A 6,668-nucleotide genomic window follows, 5' to 3' on the forward strand; every position below is an offset into this window, starting at 1 on the left:
GAAATTTAATACTTCCAGCACGGATTTTTACACTAAAACATCGCTGATTCGCTCATTTCGCTGTTAATCAAAAAGAGATTCAGCCTCAGACAGATCATCCAATCATCATGCAGAAGCTGAGCGTCCGGGCCGGCCGAGGCCTCTTAACACTGCCCATAGACCCCCAGGGATGCTGAGCTGTGGCTATGCAATGGCTATGTTGGCTTGAGATGGGTATGAGCTCCCAAAGTGCAAAGAGTACATACAGCTTTGGAAAAAATTAAGAGACCACTTCAATTTCTGAATCAGTTTCTCTGATTTTGCTCTTTATAGGTTTATGTTTGAGTAAAATGAACTACAGACAACATTTCTCCCAAATTACAATAAAAATATTGTCATTTAGAGCATTTATTTGCAGAAAATGAGAAATGGCTGAAATAAAAAAAGGGGGCCAGAGATAAAATAATGCAAATAATGCAAAGAAAACAAGCTCATACAAGTTTTAAGAGTTCAGAAATCAATATTTGGTGGAATAAGCCTGGTTTTTAATCACAGTTTTCATGCATCTTGGCATGTTCTCCTCCACCAGTCTTACACACTGCTTTTGGATCAGATTTGGGCCACTTTTATCTGCTGTGTGAACGTATCCTTAAGGATACTACAGTCTCGACCTACTTTGGGAAACTTATCTTTGCTTCTCATTCAGTCTTAATCCCAAACGAATCGAGAGTAATCTCATTTAGTCATGAATGAAGCATTGAAGGGACTCTTCTGGATAGTTTTTTTTTCCTGTACTGCAGTGGTTATATAATTGTACTGTTGGGCCAAAGGTCGGTGTGTAATATCGAAAGCCATTTGCAGAGACCTGTTGCAGCTAAAAGAAACGCGGTCAATGACTTTACTGTGCTGCTTCAGGAGAAAAATGCTCATAAAGCAACGTGTGACGAAGGTAACACATGCGTGACTAAACTGCCGCATTTTGCCTGCATTGTAAATGCATTCTGGTGACTTCATAGCTTAGCCCAGAACCGTGTGGAAAAAGTACAGCCTGTAAAAAAGCAGGCAGATCCGGACACAGAGTTTGTAAGAAAACAAATATCAGCAGGAACTCGGCCATCGTGTAAAAAAACTCATAAACACATTCTTGAATAGCGGCCACTGTTTGCTCTCTGTTAGCATTACCAGCACAGATAACGCTCTGCTGCATGTTTCCTACTATATTTTAAAAAAAGACTATTTAATGTGACTTTTTAGAATGTTTTGCATACGTTCCTCTTGAGAATGGAATGAGAGCGACGTTCTCATATGAGTCACATCATGCTTTCTCATGGCTGCCTGAAGAGACTGGGAGGAATGCTGAAATAAACTCGAAGGAATAACCCAGACAAGATGTGGGTTCAGTGTTCTGCCCACAGTGACATGAGTGTGTGTTTGGTTTTATATACAGCTCTGGAAAAAATAAATAAAAGACCACTTAAAAATGATGAGTTTCTTTGATTTTGATTAAATATAATCAAGAGGAAGATGGATGATCACAAGCCATCAAACCAAACTGAACTGCTTGAATTTTTGCACCAGGAGTGTGCAAAAAAAGTTATCTAAAAGCAGTGTGTAAGACTGGTGGAGGAGAACATGCCAAGATGCATGAAAACTGTGATTAAAAAAACAGGGTTATTCCACCAAATAGTGATTATTGAACTCTTAAAACTTTATGAATATGAACTTGTTTTCTTTGCGTTATTTGAGGTCTGAAAGCTCTGCATTTTTTTTGTTATTTCAGCCATTTCTCATTTCCTGCAAATAAATGTTCTAAATGACAATATTTTATTTGGAACGTGGGAGAATTTTTGTCTGTAGGTTTTTTTACATTGTAAATGAATAATGAAGTCATCCAGACTATGAAGTAACAGATGTGCTGTTAAACAGGTGCTATTAACTTGGGGTTTCTGAGACTGGTAACTCTGATGCAACAGAGGTAACTTTTGGTCTTTCTATATTGGGAAAGTCCTGATTAGGGCCAGTTTCATCATAACATTTTTGATGGTCTTTGCAACTGCAGTTGATGAAAGTTACACAATTCTTGAATTTTTTCGGATTGACTGACCTTCATTTCTTAAAGTCTTTTTTTTTCTTTATTTAATTGAGTAGTTTTTTTAGGGATTTTCTCTGTATACTGTATTGACACATATGTCTGGCCAATAAACTATGTATTGTCATGATTGGGAATTAGATATTTTGAAATATATGTCACATATACAGTAATATATGTCTGTCCCTTAAAGATATTCATTGTTTTGCATATTTGTCACAAATACCTTGCTCATAAAGTATTTTAAGTAGATATGTGCTATATATGTTATTTTTACATATTTTCATGAATGAATTAAACATGTACAGCTCTGGAAAGAAATAAGAGACCACTGATTTTGCTATTTATAGATATTTGTTTGAGTAAAATGAACATTGTTGTTTTATTCTATAAACTACAGACAACATTTCTCCCAAACTCCAAATAAAAATATTGTCATTTAGAGCATTTATTTGCAGAAAATGAGAAATGACTGAAAAAACAAAAGGCAGATCTTTCAGACCCCAAATAATGCAAAAAAAAAAAAACAAGTTCATATTAAAGTAAAAAAAGTTTAAAAAGAGTTAAAAAGTTTTAAGAGTTTAGAAATCAGTATAGTTTTTTTTTTTATCACAGTTTTCATGCATCTTGGCATGTTCTCCTCCACCAGTCTTACACCCTGCTTTTGGATAACTTTATGCCTGCACTCCTGGTGCAGAAATTCAAGCAGTTCAGCTTGGTTTGATGACTTGTGATCATCTTGAGTGTTTTCAATTTGGTAAAATCAAAGAAACACATCATTTTAAGTGGTCTTTTATTTTTTTCCAGACTGTATATGGTATGTGTGTGTGTGTGTGTCAAACAGCAGGCCTGTTGAGTGTCTAATGTTACTGCTTTCCTTTGGTGTGACTTAGTTCATTGGCCTTGAGATTCCTCCCCATCTCTCCTATCTCCCCCATCCGAACCCAGACGCCACATTCCAGTTCAGATCCAGAAGAACAAAAGGAAGGAGAAAGGAGAGAGCAAGAGGGATTTATCGGGATAAGAGGGAGAATTTAAAGACTTTACTAAAAAACACCCACACACAGACCCTGTACAGGTCAGGAAGCCACGCCCAGGTCAGCGGTCAGTGCTGCAGGGAAGCACAGTATATGGGAGGCCTTTCCTTTTCTCGTTACCTCCACGCCCTGAACAAACACACGCATTTCCAAACATGCACTAATAGCATATGGAGACAATAGTGGAATACTTTTACTCTCTGAACAAGAATTAAAATGTGCTAGAATTTTTGGTAACACTTTCTATGAATGTCATCTTTATTAGACGCTATAACCACATTCATAACATATTATAATCCATCCATAAGACATTATAAACATGGCTATAAATCTTTATAAAAATGCATAACCCATTATAACCATGTTTATTAAGCTTAATGACCTGCGATCATAATACTATAATTAGCACTATATTCAAGACAAGCATAATTTATGAGTGGTTAAAAAAGCTGGGCAATCTTGGTATTGATGTATAACATGTTATAAACACAGCTATTAATGCATTATAATCACAGTTCATAATTGATAATAAACATGGCTATAATAAATTATACATTTTTATAAATATGTATAGCCATATATAGTTTATAGTTTATAATGCCTTATGAATGCATTTTAATGTGTTATGAGTATGTTTATAGAGTCTTATAGAGATGATAAATTATAGATAACCAACATTTTAACTTAGGTAAGTAATTGAAGTATTTTGTCACTGTCCAATGAAAAACAAGTATCTCCATTTTTGATGATTTTTTGTTTACTACATAATTTGAACAGACAAACTGTTATAAACACAGCTATTAATGCATTATAATCACAGTTCATAATTGATAATAAACATGGCTATAATGAATTATACATTTTTTATAAATATGTATAGCCATGTTTATAATGCCTTATGAATGCATTATAATGTGTTATTAGTATGTTTATAGAGTCTTATAGACATGACATTTAAAGAAAGTGTTACCGAATTGTTTTTTAAAAACAGAGAGTGTGTGGACAATTAAGAAGACACACACATGGAATTAAAGGGACACACTTAAAAGGAATTAAAGGTATATATTGGGTAAGTGTGCATAGTTGTCAGCTTCAAATGACATGTGGTACCCTAACCCTAACAGGATAAATGCACTCATTATCATGGTATTGTCCGATTGTAACGCTACTCTGAAGGACGATAAATGACTGAATGAATGAAGTTACATTTATATGCTTTTTAGAAACCCAACAATGTTTTAAACACAAACATTTACAATCAGCACTCATACACACATACACCAGTGAGAAGAAGCAGCAACCAATTGTGCACATACTTAAGCATACTCTTAAACGGAAACAACCACCCACCTGGACATTTTAGATGTTTTTACAATTTTTCAGGGGAATTTAGAATATCCAATTTATCTGATCTCCATGTTTTTGGACTGTAGGAGGAAACCCAAGGAAATCCAAAGAGACACAAGGAGAAAATGGAAACTCCACACAGATAGGGACTTGAACCTGAGACCCCAGCGTTGGGAGGCGAATGTGGAATAGTGCACCAAAGAAAAGGCAGAAAATATCATTCATGAAAAGCAAAGATGTCAGGTAGAAGTACAATATAGATACTAGGCTTTTAAAATACTTCTATAAAAGTTGAAGTATCAACTCAAGTATTTTACTCAGGTAAAAGTGTAAAAGTACTGCTCTCAAAACTACTTAAAGTATAAATGTAAAAGAGTTTGGGATGCACTAGGCTACTAGACTGTTTCTACCACATATCTGCCTATTGAAAATGAATGCAAATGAATGAAAATAATACAAATATATTAAAGAAGCTTAGTTGGGACATTTTCAAGAACTCTTTCACAGAGTGATGCTGTGAGATGTACAGGTGTGATGGTTTGAGTATAAACCAATAGTGTCACGCCTGGCCCTGTTTCCTGTCTGTCCTCGTGCCTGTGTTGTCACACGTGACCCGTGCCCCTGTGTTCTGCCTGTGATTTTCCATTACCTCATGTCTCATTTGTAGCTCCACCCCTTCCCCAGGTGTTTCCACTCCCAGTGTGTTTCCTGTTATGTTAAAAAGACTTCCTCTGTTACTTGTCCTCTGTCGGTCTTTGCACTGTCTCCTGTCGTTTGTCTTCCCGTGTTCCCAGACTTTCTCTCCGTGTTTCTCTCCGTGTTTCTCTCCGTGTTTCTCTCCGTGTTTCTCTCCGTGTCTATCTTAGTTTAATCCTTGTTATTATCCTTGCTCTGTCTAGCTTTAGTTATTTGTTTATTTCTGTGTTCCCTAGTCCCCTAGTGTTTAGTCTTTTAGTAGTTTATTACCTATATTTATACAGCTCTGCCTTGTTTAGTTTTGTATTTATTCAGTTCCTCGTTTGTTTTTGTCAGCCTCCCTATTTGTTTGTAGTTTATATTTATCTTCCTGTTTATTCTGTTATTTTCTAGTTCCCTGTGTTTTCCCTAGTTTATTCCCTTGCCCTGTTTTAGTTTATCCTGCCTAGTTTTATAGTCTCCCCGTTTGTTTATCTTTAGTACCTCTTGTTTGTTAGTTTTAGCTCGCCTCTGTTTCTTGTTTTTCTTTGTTTCTTGTTTACTTGTTTATTAGTTTATATTTATTTAATAAATTCGCCCTACCTGTGAATACGTCCGCCTCCTCGTCTCTCTGCCTGGGTCTAATCCTGACATAAAGACCGACCAAATGGATGTAGCAGAATGGCACGCTGCTCGGAAGGCGGACCTGGAGTTTCTCCGTCTCCTGGCCGAGCGAATCCGGGGAGATGAACCGCTCCCAGCGCCTTTCCTCGGGTTGGAGCCCGTCAGCCCAGCTTCAGTGGCACCCACCGAGACCCACAAGGGGATCCCGTGGACTGGCTCCAGGATGGCGATCCGCCATGCTCCATTCGGGACCCCGGCGTTGGAATCCCCGAGGCCCCAAGGACGCCGCAGGCCTCGGGGTAGACGTTTTAAGGGGTCCCGCCAGCCGGAGGAGAAGCCCGTTTCCGGGGAGGATTTTCTTGGGGGGGCGCTAGGGCTGTGTGCGGTCAGCCTCGATCCTCGCCCCGACGAGGACGGGGGTGGCATGGATGCAGGCTGTGAGGAGTCCTATTCCTGGGACTACTCCGATCTCCTCACACCTGCATCCAGTGAAGAGGAGTTTGAGGACTGCCCTCCTGTACCAGCCCGCCAGCCGCTACTTCCTCCCGCGGTAGCTGCCGATCCGCGCTCTGTGTCTTTCGCGGTGGCAGCCGAACCGCAGCCCGTGATTCCCGCGGTGGCAGTGGAAGCGCGCTCCGAGACCCCCTGCGCGGCGAGCCAGCCGCGGTCAAAGACTTTCCCCGCGCTCCTCACGCCGGACTCTGCACGAGAGAGTAGGAATCCAGTCCGGGTTTTTACTTCACCCGCAGCTTCGGGCTCCAGCATTGCTGCAGCGGATCTCTTCATGCCACGCCCCGTGAAGCACGCATCTGAAACGCTGCACCCCATGATACAAGCGGCGGCCGCGCCGCTCTCCGAGACTTTAACGGCGGCCACGCCGCTCTCCCAGACTGCAGCGGCGGCAGCGCCGCTCTCCG

The sequence above is a fragment of the Astyanax mexicanus genome, chromosome 13 (genome assembly GCF_023375975.1).
Source record: "Astyanax mexicanus isolate ESR-SI-001 chromosome 13, AstMex3_surface, whole genome shotgun sequence".
Taxonomy (NCBI): Eukaryota; Metazoa; Chordata; class Actinopteri; order Characiformes; family Acestrorhamphidae; genus Astyanax; species Astyanax mexicanus.